This window comes from Symsagittifera roscoffensis, chromosome 1 (assembly GCF_963678635.1).
Source record: "Symsagittifera roscoffensis chromosome 1, txSymRosc1.1, whole genome shotgun sequence".
In the NCBI taxonomy this organism is placed as follows: Eukaryota; Metazoa; Xenacoelomorpha; order Acoela; family Convolutidae; genus Symsagittifera; species Symsagittifera roscoffensis.
Genome location: NC_087062.1, coordinates 69,008,107 through 69,023,099, shown reverse-complemented (window position 1 = coordinate 69,023,099; position 14,993 = coordinate 69,008,107). Strand labels below are relative to the sequence as shown.

General features: G+C 35.1%; 1 protein-coding gene across 1 annotated transcript in view; it reads right to left on the bottom strand.

Moving 5' to 3' along the window:
- The window catches only part of LOC134848194 (putative uncharacterized protein DDB_G0277255), a 219,297-nt gene extending 206,143 nt beyond the window's left edge, over nucleotides 1–13,154 (bottom strand). Inside the window, exon 1 of the mRNA XM_063865568.1 lies at nucleotides 13,144–13,154. The gene's annotated coding sequence lies outside the window, so the exon portion shown is untranslated. The remainder of the gene's footprint in view (nucleotides 1–13,143) is intronic.
- Nucleotides 13,155–14,993: the final 1,839 nt, after the last annotated feature.

Here is a 14,993-nt window from a genome sequence, read left to right as displayed (position 1 = left end):
CCTAGTCTTGTTTTGTCTAAATGAAAATTTTTGATTACTCCAGACTTTTGTGTCTGCTAATTTTTGTCGGCTTTGGTCCGGTGGAAAGATCGGTTTCTTTTTAGCGTTTTGAAAGCTCTTCGTAAAACTTTTAATGGTACCGGTAATTTTGTATCAGGAAATGTTTGCATTTTATCGCAGTTTATATATATGTTTTTTTGACAAAAAGTGTTTGAGTTTTTTTTTCAATTTTTGATTTATGTTTAATTTTGCTGTTAACTTCAACCGCACATTTTTTCATCGCAAGTGATGCGAAGCTCCGGTTGACCTTTGTGCGTAACATAGAATAGATTTTGCGAAGAGCAGAAAATTTGTGTTTGTTCGTACGATGAGTTGTTTCAGGAAAGCAGACAATTCATAGGCTCGAAAACACGGGTGCATTAAGGGAGAGGAAATTAGAGATTCGAACATGGGGGTTTTTGCCCGATGGAATTCTATATTCCTCCCCTCCCAGGAATTCAAAACCCTCACCAATTGAAGTACCCCTCTCGTTATAATTTATTAACATCAATTTTAGGCAAGCAACACCAACTATTTTGTAAAGGCATTTTTGGTGACAATATATGTTAACGTTGAATCACAGCAAACTCCAAAAAGTGCCCATGAAAAAATGGTGCCTTTGTCCTGTTTTTTTTTAAAGCATTACGTCTGCTGCGCATTTTTTTGTCAACAGAGAGTTTTTATAGTCTTCTCAGAGCGCTCGAAAAATCAATTTGGTCAATCTTAAAATTTCGACAAAATTTTATTAAAATTTGATTCTAGAAAATCCTAAAACCTCACCTGCTTGAAAATAATTGAAATTTTTTTTGCAATGATAACTCAGTGGTCAGAACAAGTTGTGCCTCTTCCTCGGTGACTGGCTAGTCTTGTACCACTCTGCTGTTGATTTAACTCAATACCTAACAGCTATTTTTTCTTCTGGTTAAAAGTAGCATGGTTTTGCGTCCCGGATCTTAACGAGTGGTCTTTCCAAAGGGGGTGTCAGCACGTAAACTAAAATCTTAGGAAATGGGTCGTCGTTTTGAGGACCCTTGTCCTAGGAATATATAAACGAATGAAAAATCCCAAACACATAGCAGAAGACCATTCCAATGGATCATGACCAGCTTAGCCTAGCAACATAGGTTACGATACACCTTTCCTTCTACATCCGTTTTTCGTGTCCTGATTAATTATACTTTTCAAAAAATTGCTTATATTCCTTTAGGGCAAAAAAAGACCTTGTCGAGATTTGTTGGTGAAATAGAATGAGAAGTTATGGTAACCAATCAAAAAACTTGCCGTTGATTTCGGCAGCGTATCCTAACTGTTCGCAACATCTAACTGTCTTTTCAGCTTGTACTGAAACTCACTGTAAAAGACTTTTAATAATAATACCTTTGTGAAGTTCTGAAAAAAGAAAACAAACTTTCGAGTGATTTTGGCCTACTGAAGATATTGATAATGATTATTTACAATTTAGGATGAGTTTACCAAGAGTAAAAACAATTTTAACTTCAAAATCGGAAAAAAAAAGCTACGTCACGTCTTTTCGGAGGTGAAAAAATTTCGATGTTAGGTTACGAGTTCAATTGCACTTATAAAAAGTGCTTGAGTATGCATCAACAAATCACTTGGTGGTTTTTTAAAAACCAAAAAGGGGGTACTGCGGAAGATCTAAATATTACTGCTTATGAAAATTATCCAACTACTTGTTTGGCTTTAACTCCATAATAGTTGACATGGAAGGATCAAAATGTCTATGTTTCAACAAATTTTTTTCTGGTGAATCTTTTAAATTGCTTTTCACCAAACTCTAGGTGAACCTAAGTAAAATCTGCAAGATTACTTCTGTGTTAAATACCTTGAAACCCAGCAATCGTGGCGTATTAAATATATTTTTTTTCGATTACCTCTCATTAATTTAGAAATAAATCACGAAAAAAGAACGTTTGTAAAAAAAACGTATGTTAGAAAACCTAAGCGACAAAACAACTTTATAGCTGCATATTCTCGTTTTTTGTTTGTTCTTATTATCTTGAATACGTCATTTTAATTAGTTTGAACAAATCTAATGGTGACTTGATTGGGTCCGTGAAAATTTCCTGGAGCGAATGTTTAGTGTTTGCCATGATTTTACTATTTCAGTCAACTTGTGATTCAGACATGAAGTTTATAAAAAAATTTTTGGCTGCCTTGGAAATGTAACATCAATTTCTGAATTACCAAAATGCTAAGCGACAGATCAGTTGTGCTTCACATGGAAGGATTCCGTTAGAAGAAAAAAACAAATTTTAGTTTAAGGAATTAAAAAATACAACTTCAGATTAGAGCGACCAATTCAATTTATTATGTTCTGCTTTACCTGGTAAATTTAAAATTACTAGTACAGCTCGATAGGAAAGCTTACAAATGGTTAACAAAGTACTCACACGGACGGTCTCCTTTGAAAAAACGGTGTTTGATGTTTTTTTTTAATAAATTTGAATCAAATAATTTAAAATTTTGACTTGAAAAGTTCTAGCGGAATTGCTCACGCTGATAGAAAAGACAAAGTTTTTAGCCATTAACTTGAATTGAAAATTGATTTTGGTTTTCCGCGTATTGAAAATTGATTTTTCAGGTTTTATAAAACGGCAATAGCCAATTAATTTCGAACACTTCCAATATTCTAGCTATTCCGAGGAAAAGCAAATTGTCTTAAGGTTGGTTGACAAAGGAACAGCAGCGAGATATTGGCGAAATTGGAGAAACCCTATTTACCAAATTCAATACTTGTACGTTGATGACTCCAATTTTAATTATAACTTCAATTGAAGAATGAAATAAAATGATTGTGGAAGCCAAAGTTTTCAAAGATAGGAGCAAATTATAATATCCGAAGAAGAACTGGCTACGCTTAAAAAAATAGTTACAGATGTTGAGTAGCTTACACTTTTCATAAATTCATGCAATTAAAATTTTTTTAGCCAGCATTCGAGGATTATGTCTTTTTTCTAACTATTCAGATGTTTTTTTACCGACAATTATAATTTTTTGATTCTTACGTGCAACAGATTTTTAACAGAAAAAGCCAAAAAAATTTACAGCTCTTCGCTTCTTGGTTGAGTCATCAAAAAGCTTTTACAAAGTTCACATCAAACTTCTACACAAAATTAAAACTAAGAAATGACATTTTTACGGTTCAATTGACGGAAAAAATTAATTAAGTTTCAAAGAGAAAAAAAGCAATTTGCGAAAAATCTTGTAAACTTGATTTGGGTAGTTTTCACTGAGTTTGGTTTTTTTCCCTTGAAAAAAAACTGGTCTTTTCCGGAAAATTAGTATGAACACAAAGGTTTTTAATGCGGGGTTAGATATTGCCATTTCAACTAAATAGCAATGCCTTAATTTTTCGATCAACCTGGCTTAAATTGTTTCACGGTATATTGATCCTTATGAAAGAAGACTCAAGAAAACACAAAAATAACGGTATTAAAGCGGAAAATAAGACGTTTAATTCCTGAAAAAAAACTGCACAGAGAAATCATTTAAGTTTCTTCAAAAGGGTTCCAAATGATTTCTATTTTGTTCCCGAGTGAAGCAACTCACTGCTCGTTTTAATTTCTTGAAAAAACCATACTGTTCGTTTTTGAAAATGCATTCAAAAATTGAACCTCCCTACTCTTCTGATTGTCCGATGCTGGAGTTTGAAGTCTTCGGCGACATAAAAAATCATTGATTTTCAACGTACTGATTGGAATTATTTGTAATAAATGTTCAAGCTAATTATTCAGTGATTCGCCAATCGCCTTGTTCAAAAATCAGGAAGGTTATGTTCGCGATGAATGCCGAGCGCAAACCCTGCCGGGATATTCAGACAGAAATATCTCCCCACTCATTGTCTAGGGAACAGTTACAACTCCAGCACCAGAACAACCATTTTCCTTCCCTGATGCCATTTCAATGTTTTTGAGTGAGTCAGTTGAAGAGTCGATTGACACGAACTCAGGTAGGTCAAATGAAGTCCTTCATCAACAGAGAAAAGAAAGAAAAGGAGAGAGAGAGAGAGAGAGACAAAGCATCTCCACGCAGAGTAAGTCAGATCAATGACTTGGCTCCCCGAAAAAATTGAAGGCAATCAGAACGAGGCCTGGAGTGAAAATTATGCATTGGTATTGAATTATCTACTGCAGAAATCGATTTAAGGCGAGAAAACGAAAATAAATGTGCGCTAAATGTACTATTAACGAATGCTATCCAGCATTAGAAAAAGCTGAGAAAAACAGCACAACGTCGTTCGATCAGCCTCCCGTGGAAACTCTCCTCGCGTATGACTGCTAGTCAGCCCCATTGTTCGAAAATCAGGGAGGCTATGTTCGTGACAACTGCAGAGCGCAAATCTTGCAGGGATATTTAGACAGAAATGTCTCCCGACTCATTTTTTAGGGGAGCTATTACTTCTTCTTTTCAAGATTAGTCCATGTCCTACTCTGATGCCATTTCAATAGTAGAGTGACCATTGATCTAATGACTCCTTAAGCTAATCCATGAACCCTCCAGTTTTAGCTTGATATGTCCAGAAAAAAACTTGAAGTATCAATTTTTTCAAAAATTTTTGATTTAAATTAATTTTTATATCTTTTAAAATTCTGCAGAATTTTTCCAACTCTTTTTAGTTTATCTGAACCGATTTAAACATCGTTTCAACAATTTTATATGTAAACTTTGTTCCCGAGGTGAGTTTGATTTAGTAGACGAATCAAGTTTTGCTCTGCAAGGTTTTCAGCAAAAACTTAGAACGAAATTAACAGCAGAAAAGGAAAATTAATAGTTTTTACTAACAATTTCGAGATAGTTTTTTTGTTTTTAAAAAAATTAGAAGGGTCGAAAAATGTATGTCGAGAGACCAACTATATTTTTTGCCTTCACCAAACGTTTTTTGCTTCTTCTCTTTTTGTTTTTTATGCCTGGTGGGGCTAACCAGTTTTTACGAAAAGTAACGCAGAGTTTCCTTTTTGATTATATACCTTTTTGAATACAAGTTGTACGTGTGTAACTGGATTTTTTTTGCTAAAAAATAAAAAAAGTACTTAGTTTTTTGAATAACCTGATTTGAAACTTTTCACGATAAATTGATCCATATAAAAAAGCTTTGATTTTGAAAAAAGTCTTCAGAAGACAATCCGTGTTTAACTCGAATCTACATAAGCGATAAAATGCAAACTAAAAAAAAAAAATTCTCAAGCTTTTTACCATCTAATATTTCAACTATTTGATAAATAGTGCAAAATTTCCGCAAACAATTTTTTTGTAATCAAAGTTTATCATACCAAAAATTTTTCGTAATCAAAATTTATCAATTTATATGCATATGAACCAACAATTGGGGAAAAAATTGTTGTTTTTCTCAATAATTGCAGAAGCTTAGATTGTACAAAAACCTGTTTTTTAAGATACGAAACCCTTGCCCATGAACCATGAACAAGAGTAAGACGATTACGGTTAAAAACTGTAATTAAATATGTTTGTGGAGAGTAAGATACCTAATAAAAAGTTCAAGCAAAGTGAGAAATCCGTCAATGGCTTAAAAATGTCTATCCTTGTAGTGCCTGTAAGTTCTGCTCCAAATCGCTTTTGGTTTTGTTTCTTCAAAACTGTTTTTTGCTTCAATCTTAGAAAATTACTTTAACACTCCGGAATTCATTTAGTGACTTCAACAATACTGAACTTCACGGCTGCTGCGACACCTGATATTTGCCGGAGTTCCAAAAAAGTTCAAACGAAATAACAAAAAAGATACAAAGTCATTCCTCCGCCTTCGCCTTCGCCTCCTCCTTGAGTTGCTTACGATTCAGTCTCAACTCATTCGAGAGTTTGTTGGTTGCTCGAAAGCACGTTGAGCTAGCGCATGAATTTTTGATAGTCATTGCTTCTTTTGTCTGAGAAACTTTCTTATTGTGGAAAGCAATCGACAACGTCTGCTGAATAAGAATGCACTGCCAGTTTGGGATGACATTGAACGACATCATCTGCTGGGCCAATCGAAAGCGCGTTTAAAGAAAATGGGCGACACAATCTCAAAAAAGGAAAAAAAACCGGTAACCACTTCATGTCATGATGCAATTAAGGATGAAATTGTCGCTCCAACATTGAAAGAAAGAATTTTTTTTTAATTTGATAAGGAATTGGGCATGATCAATATTCTTACCGTGCATTACTGAAAAACTGAAAAAAAAAAACAAAAATTGTGTACTTTCAGGTTCAGGAAATAGCTGGATATCAATGAATGTAACTGATTTAATAAAAAGTCAACCTAGTTTTTTCTTTCTCTTCTTAATGGCAACGGATGAATAAACGATCAAATTAAGAAACTGCAGAGCAGTTTTGCAGCCTTTTGACCAATAAGAGCAAGATCATAGCTCGACCTACCTTGAGCACTCAGACGTGATTTTATTCTGCTGACACATTTGAACACTAAAAACGTAACAGTTGCTCAATAAACTGCTTTAAACTACGATCTAGATGAAGATGGAACTGCGAAAAATATTGGAGAATACGAAATGCCATTAGGTCAGATGGATATGTCTGAAAAACGTTTTCTAAGTGACTATTGGAAACATTTCTTTCCTCCTGACTAAAACGTCTCACCTGTTAAAATACCCTTAAAATTCTACACCACATTAGATAATTAACTAAAACTCTATGCAGATTCAACGATGGTTAACTATTTTTCTTTAGATTTTCGAACAAAATGATTTATAATCTGAATGTGGAGTTGCTGCTGTTCACAGATGGTTCAAAGTAACACTAGATTTTGATAAGTACGTGCGTCACAATATGCATCGACACTAATCGGAGGTTTGTCGCAAAATTTCAACAACTGTGTTTCCGAAAACAATTTGAGAAGAAATAAAAAACTATGTTATTAGGACTAAAATTTCGTCATAATAATGGTCAAGTTGTACCTAAAATTATCCACACATTCACTTGGAGTCGCAGCTCGTGCCACTATTCGGTACCGCAACCTAATCCATGAAAACTAGCACCCAAACATTTGAAAATTATCAACTCTGTAGCTACCACTTGGCATTAATTGAGTTCGAAAGAGGCCCTAGTGTGATTTAGGAACTACTACGCTCCCATGAAATGCTTACGACTAAAATATCTTTGTTGAAAAAAAATACCACCATACGTTCACCGGTACCCCGGACCAGGAAGGGGACGATGCTCCCGTTTGTTGGATATGTAAAAACGAGATCTCCAAAAGGCGATTGACTGCTTGTTTCAACAAGTTTCTGGGTTGGGCTCATAGTAAAAGTAATCTTAACAAAAAAACAAGAAGTGCAGCCCAGTGGTAGCTAAAAAATTGTGAAAGCTCTACACGCTTAAAACTGAAAAGTCCGGCAAAAAACTATTCGGCATGCCCGCAACAGAAGGAAACTATATGGTTTTGACATTCTCGGTATAAAAAAAACGAAACGATCAAGAAATAAAAAAAACCAGAAAATTCTATAAAAATTGCATGCAGTTTCATTGGTGCCTATAGCTTTCGTTAGCAAAATGTATCATTAAATTTTGCGAGAAAAATTGTTTTCACTGGAGAACTATTTCGAGAAGCGAGGCCACTTCCCCGAAACAAAAAGGGGTATTATCTCTACTCACACTTCAACTCCTTCGATAAATTCACTTCGAGCAATGTGGAAATGTAGTCTAAAAGGAGTGGATGTGAGTGTTACCAGAAGCGAGTATACTCATGTCTTGAATTTTTTCACCAAACTGAATCGTGCTTCTTTCATTGAATATCACTATTACTTGACAAGAGAGGTGGTAATGCTTGCTTTTTTTCGAAGTCTTTTATGAGTTTTGCTATCAAACTTGTGGCTGGATTGCGCTTGTTGCTTCACGGCAGGTACATTTTTTTTTCTTGTGACGCCATTTCAAAATTATATAAACCAGACCTGGAACTCTTAACAAAGCGCAAGTATCTAAACGCGGTGAAGCAACTGATACGAGGAGGAATGTTGCTGGCTAACGCGCTCCGGTTGAAAAATGACACGAGTAGAAAATATTTGAAAAAAGATAAGACATACTGCTCACTAGCAAAACCTCCGAGTGGTGTTATATAATTGAAGTCATTGTGTTCATTACGAAAGAGCTTCATGTCTTCTTTGCTGATTACCCTGTTGTCATCTCACGTGAAATGTTGGCCATCGGTGCAATGAGCAAGTCCACATGGTGCAAAAATTGAGAATTCGACACTGCCAAAGATGCCAAACCTTTTCTGCAGTTCTTGCTACCCAAAGAAGGTAATGTTTTTGCACTAAGTTACCTAAAAGTTGTACCACGAGCAAGGAATAAAAAAAAGTTGCCAGGGAAAATTTCTTCAGTTCCGCCAGAATAACTGAATTGAACCTTTTGTCGACTTTGGCACCCTCGTACTTAATTCTTTTGAGCGTTATGGAGAGTAATCAGTCAATCATTTCGGCCATACCTAAACTAACATAGGAAAAACGCTTTTTAAAATTGAAAATCTGCTCTACAAATCTCATGAAACGCATCTTTAGGTCCATACGTAATGTTACTTGAAAATAAAATCCGCGGGAGCTCTTTTCTCCCAGTTTTTTTTATTGATTATAATTCTTAGCAATTATTGATTCTAATTCTTAACAGGAGCGGATCTAGGATTTTCTCTTGAAGGGAGGGAAGTGTAGAATCAAATTGGTAATTTTTAGGCCAATCAAATGGATTATCCGAGCGCTCCCTGAGCACTCAAACGAAACAATTTTGCGTCGTATATCAATGTTTGAAAAAACAGGTCACAAATGCCGTTTTTGGGTACTTTTGGTTATTTTGACGGAAACTTAGCATTTTTAGGCGTGCGCTCCTCTTCAAAACCTGTATATATTGGCACCAAAGGCGCTTTTGGAAATATTTTAGAGTTGGTCAGACAAAAATGTATGTCATGAAATATTGTCATAGGGGGACCTATGGTTGGTGATGAGGGATGGACGCCCTGCGGGCGAATGAGGGGGGGGGGGGTTGAGATTCATAATGTTTCAATGATTTTTTTCTTACCCAATCAGCCCTAAAATCTGGAAAATGTCAGCCGCTGCCACTAAAATCATGAAAAGACTGGATGCTCTATTTATTTTCATCTTTTGAACAGCTAGAATTATGATCACGTTGCACGTAAGGGCGACAGTAAATGAAAGAGGAAGGATCACTAGTCGCATTAAATCGACGGCTAGCTCCAGTGCTGCAATTTCAGTATCAAAATCTAGAGATGTCTTGGAAACATTGGATTTATTGCTGTATGATTTAAGCATTTCGACAAAAAAAAACGATAGCAACAACGTGGGAGAAACTGGGATAGTTGAAAATGTACGCAATTGATTAATGCTATGAAAAAATAGCGAGAATGAAAAAGTAGCAAACTTTAATCAAAATAAGATGTACGCTCAATGGTAGAAAAAGGAAATTATGATATGAAACCCGTAAGACCTTTAATAGCTTCTGACTTCGGATTGGCAAGTCGGTACCGGAAACCTCCCAGATAAGTGCAACTACTACTTATTTTTATTCTAATTTATATTTCCACTTTTAAAAAGAGCTCAAAACTCCTCAGAGACTAAAGGAAGCAGCTTTTTACGCAGACGTTTCATTTAGTATACATATTTTTCAGTATAACTCGTTTACTTTTTACTTTCCGTCATTACACGTGAAGGCACCAAAAATTAGGAACTAAAATTTGGAAATCCTAAACGCAGAAATAAACTTTCAGCCGCATCCCCAACATGTAATGGCTTGAACCGGTTACTGATTGCCACGCAAAAACTCAAAAACGACCAAAATTATGCGTAATGGTACACTAAGAAAAGGATACATTATGAGACCTATACGCAATGGACCGTCACTGTTGTGTAATCTCCAATTTTCCGAGTTTCCGCCATACTTGTTGACAGAAGCATTATTTGGTACAGTTTTTAATTTGATTACTGCAATGAGATTAGAATGAATTTCTCTTCTTGCCGTGATAATTATTGATGAAAAGAGTTTTTCCATTTGGTCGCAACGAAAGGTATTATTGGCATAGGTCAAGAGATAATGAATGGAAAGCTGACGCACGGAGTTTTGCTCGGATATTTTGAACCTGTTTGAAAAGAACAAGCAAGACGTGAGAAGGCCGCCGGGCCAGGGGGATAGTAGTGTACCGCACTGGGGGTCTGGTATTGGTAGTCTTCTTTCTTAGGAGGGGTTGGGGGTTACCTCTGTACCGGATTCTAAGGGTTAGGTGTAACTCCGTACCTCGCTTATTCGATACCTTTTCCTACTGGTGGTGGGGGCTACCTTGGTTCAATAGCCTTTGTTTGGAAAACTTTTCAATCTTGTATTCGAGTTGACTTTTTTTCACAGTCTTGTTGATTCAATATCTATCAAAAACAGTTGCACTCAAACGCGGGAATAATCATCATCACGTTATTTACTTTAAGTTGCGGGAATATTTAGTCATCAAATTGCTCAATCATGAACACCCTCGCGGCCAACTTAACCAGAAATGAGTTTGGGGAACACATGTGCAAGTCTGACAGCGGATTTTTAATTCACATGACCTTGCTATACGATCGGGGCTGCCGAATAATTTTGTCACGCGGCAAGGCGGCCAGACTCCATGCTTCAAGTAACCAGACGATATCGTCAATTTCCAACGCAGATTCATGCTGAGTCCATTTTGATCTGAAGTTTAAATTTGGCAGGTATCCAGTAACAAGAATGCTCCAGAAGTTTTGTTATCTCTGTGTTACTTGCATCCAGGCCGAAGACTTGAGTGTAATAATTTCATTGAACTTGCAGGCTGGCCTCCCCATTTTGAAGTGGTTAGGGTTTAAAGTATCTTCGTCTTTAATATCACTTGGTATGTGGGTTAGTGGCCTTGAATTTGCGAAGCCTTCTCTTCCGACAACAATCTTAGTGAAAATGTCCAATGTCAGTTTTGCTGAACCAAGGTTCATGAGAAGAGCTCGTTTGACAATCTAAACGAGTCTTTCCCACGCCTCAACAAAATGAGGAAAGGAATGAGGGTTGATGTGTCATTCAACAGATTGATTCAGCAGGTTGTGTTTCAGGAAATCTCGGTCTAAATGTGGCGGTTTCTTTCGTAGTTGTTGCCTGGCGCTAAGAAAATTAGAACCGTTGTCACTGAACAAGACTCTTGGTTGTCCACGACGGGAAATGAACTTTCGTATGGCCGAAATGCATTTTGCGGTGTCAAGTCCTCGGTATCTAAGTGAATTGCCTAAAGAGTTAGTACATCTGCCGATCAAAATTTCTGAAGCATTCTTTTTCAAAGTTGATTGAAATTTCATGACATTTGATTGAAAATAAACGTTTTATGAAACCCTTGAGCGCCTTCTGCTGAAAGAAGTGAAGAACTTTTAGTTCTTCCACCAACACGAAGAAAGTTAATGTGAAAAAAGTGAAATAGTTGCAGCAATTTTTTTTGTCGGTTGCTTGCTATGCTTGCTGTTGAGATTGTGTTTGGATACTTTTGAAAAAAGTGTTTATCAAGAATTTTCATGTGTACTTTGCGGCCAAACTTTGAAGAGGCATAGTTTTAAAGTTGAAAAACTTTTGCGGGTGCTCGAAAAAGGTTAGTCTTAGACAAAAACCTTGCCACATTGATGAATGATTTCAAACTTGCTGTTTTGACCATTGAATTCGTCTATTTGCGCGACGTATATGCATTGCAGAGTTCCGCATTGTGTCGAAGCAAGTCTGGTGGTTGCAACATTATGGTATTTAAACCTCGAGGTTGAAGACCACGTAATAAATGGTTGGCATGATTGAGTTCTAACCTTATAAACTTCCAGTTTCCAGTAAGAGTTTTTTCTGGACTTTGTTTCACGCGGCGAGCCACATAGGTGATTGTGTCATTTGAACATTTAATTGATAAAATTGAAAAAGGTTACGAATTGGTGTAGATTCAAGGTCAGACTTGTTTAGTTTCTGCGTGTTGTGATTTTTGTTGTTTTGATGGAGTGGAGCAACGGCGTAACGGATAACGGAAATGGATTTGCATAACCAATTATTGGCTTTAATGTTTTCCTTGCTAATGGTTCATGTCGATAAATTTTTGAAAAAATAGTGGTTGTTTGATAAACCATGGGAAGATCGTTAGTAAAGTATTATTTTTTCTTGATTATTTATCTTTGGTTTCTTATTTACTTTTCAAAATTTTAATTGTTGGTATACACTTCGTGAGTAATAGTATGCCTATTATACTTGTTTAATATCTGTAAAATGAAATAGTTCTCTAAATAGTTTGATTTTTTTTATGTTTGACTCAGTAATTAGCTTGACTTGAATCGTTCCATAATTTCGGTGGGTTGGAAATAATAGTTTTCGATAGTTTGTAAGTTTGTACCTTGTGCTGTAGCTTAATGTACCTTGAATGTGATGTTTGGGTGTAGTGAGTGAAACTCTTTCCTTTTATTTGTTTTTATGATAATCGACTCTGCGCGCGAATTGTTTGAAAGTCCATTTCTATGTCTCGATTTTGAAAGTTTCGTTTTCTGGAGTTTCTAAAAGAAGAGGTGATGTCCAATTTGTTTTCTTTCGATGGGTGCGTTTTTGTGGTTGCATTTTGAGAGATATATATGATTTTTCTCTTCTTGATTTTCATTATTATGTGGTTTATGATTTATGTCTGTTCTTTGACTTGTATTTGATTCATTGTTTTTATTTTTGGGATAACCGTTTTGATAGTGGTCTAACAATTCTAAACATGCTAATTGTTAGCGTGTATTTTCATTTTCAGTATCGTCAATTGTAGTATCACAATATATGTGGTTTGATTGAAAGTGTGAGGTTTTGTTGTTTTGGTTTCCTTGTGGGTCAGGAGTTGCTTCAGTTGTTGATTTTACTTGGTTATCTTGTCGTTATTGTTTTGGTGTACCACTTCTAAGACTTCAATTTTATCTAATTAAAATTTGTGACTGTTTTGATGTGGTGTTCTAGAAAAATTGCTAGGTGATTGTTTGTGATAACTATTGTTTCTACTTTTTTATTAGAATTTTGTCGTAATCTATACTTATAATTTCCAGTGTTAAAAATTTCGAAATTGCCGTAAAAGTGGTTTCTGTTGCGATTTAATAAGTATGGTTGATTCCTATTTTAGTTTCATAAGCTATTCATGTTCGAGTTTGATCTTGAAAAATGTATTCTGCATTGTGATTGCGGCTATTAGAACAGTCATTTACTTTTCATTTTTTAAAATTATTTGTTTTATCTGAAGATTTTCCTCCAAAGTTTTTTGTTTTTATAATTAGATTGACGTTATTTTTTCAGAACTGGTATAATTTTCAATTTTTCTGGTTAAAAAAATTTGGTATTTTTTTGTACTGATAATGTACTGGTACTGATAATTTTTTGTGTTTTCATAGTTGTTTTGATTTATCTTGTTGTTTTTGTCGGCATTCGGCGATGCTGTGTTTGTATATTCTCAATTAATTGCACTATTTTTTGAATGAAGATTTTTGTTAAGTTCGATTCCTTTCATTTATATTGTGTTGGTGTTATCTTTTCCGCTAATTCAGTACCTAAATCTTGTATGTTAATTATATGTGAGGTAGTTGTTTGCATATTGGAAACAAATTTCAGTTTTAAATTTTCTGTTTCATCTAGTTTCATTTAGGTTTCTGACTGTTGTAATTCGTCTACGAGTTTCCGAAAATATATATTGAGTTCACTGATATATGATGAACATGATGCCCTTTTATTTGATGCCATTTTTCTTAAATGTGCTATCAAAGTCATCTTTGAAATGCGGTCAAATTCGTCTTTTTATAATCATGTGCATTCAAGAAATACGCTTTTCGTACTTGTGTTTCTACTCTTACAGCGAGTTTTCTTTGTTTCTTTTGGTAGTTTTTTTTTGGATTTGTTTTTTTTTGGTCGTCTTTGATGATGTTAATTAACTTTTTTCTGAGTCGACCATTTTTGAAATTTTTTGGTGTGAAGTATTTTCATTCTGATTAGATCGTATTGACAAAGTTAAAATCAGTTTTGAGCTGCTCCGTTGAGTAAGGTTAAATCGAAACGGTGCGTCTAAGAATGTAGTTATGCTAAAGATGTGTGTTTAAACGTTCTGTGCCTATGTTTATAATCAAATTGGCTGTAACAGCATTTGAGTAGGCTTCATCTGAGTACTCAGGGTCTGTTCTTTGAAAACCATTGGTGTTTTATTTGCTGTGATGGATGATCCACCCATGAGGTATGGGTTCATTATCATTTGGAATGAATCTGTCGTGTTAGGTATTTAAAAAGAAATGTAAGTTGGCTTCGACTAGTTTTATGTTGTTCTAAATAAGATGGCAATGTTTTTTCATTTCTCCCTGTCTCTGGGTTTTGCGTTTGTACATGGTGATTTTGTGGTGTTAGTTTTGGTTTCGCGGGGAATCTATTTTTTTTGGAATTGACTTTTCGGCGATTTTAAAATCGGTCCAAAAATTTCTGGTTTTTGAAATATCATCTGATTCATCAATTTTGTTGCATTGGTTTTTTCGTTGATTAGAAATATGTTGTTGTTGTTGTTAATGTTGTTGTTGTTGTTGTTTTTGTAGTTTTTGTTGTTTTTGTTGTTGTTGTTGTTGTTGTTTTTGACTTCTATGAAAATAGTCTTCGTCTTGTGAGAAATGAGCTTGATTTCACTTACTAATTTTTATGTTGGATGGATAAATCGTTTTGTTAAAAAATTCATTAGTTATCAGTGTGGTCTATTTGACATGCAAAGTAATTGATTGTGAATGGTGTTTTTTTGGGTGGTTGTAGATTATAGTTGTGTTCAAGAAATTGAGAGTGTTTTGTTTGAATTGGATGTGCCTTTGTGACTACCTTCATTGTTTGCAAAAACCATAGTAAAGATTTGCAAAAGATTTTCCATTTGTTTGTTTTTCTTCCAAAATATCGGTTTTCTGTTATTGATCTGTATTGTTGAT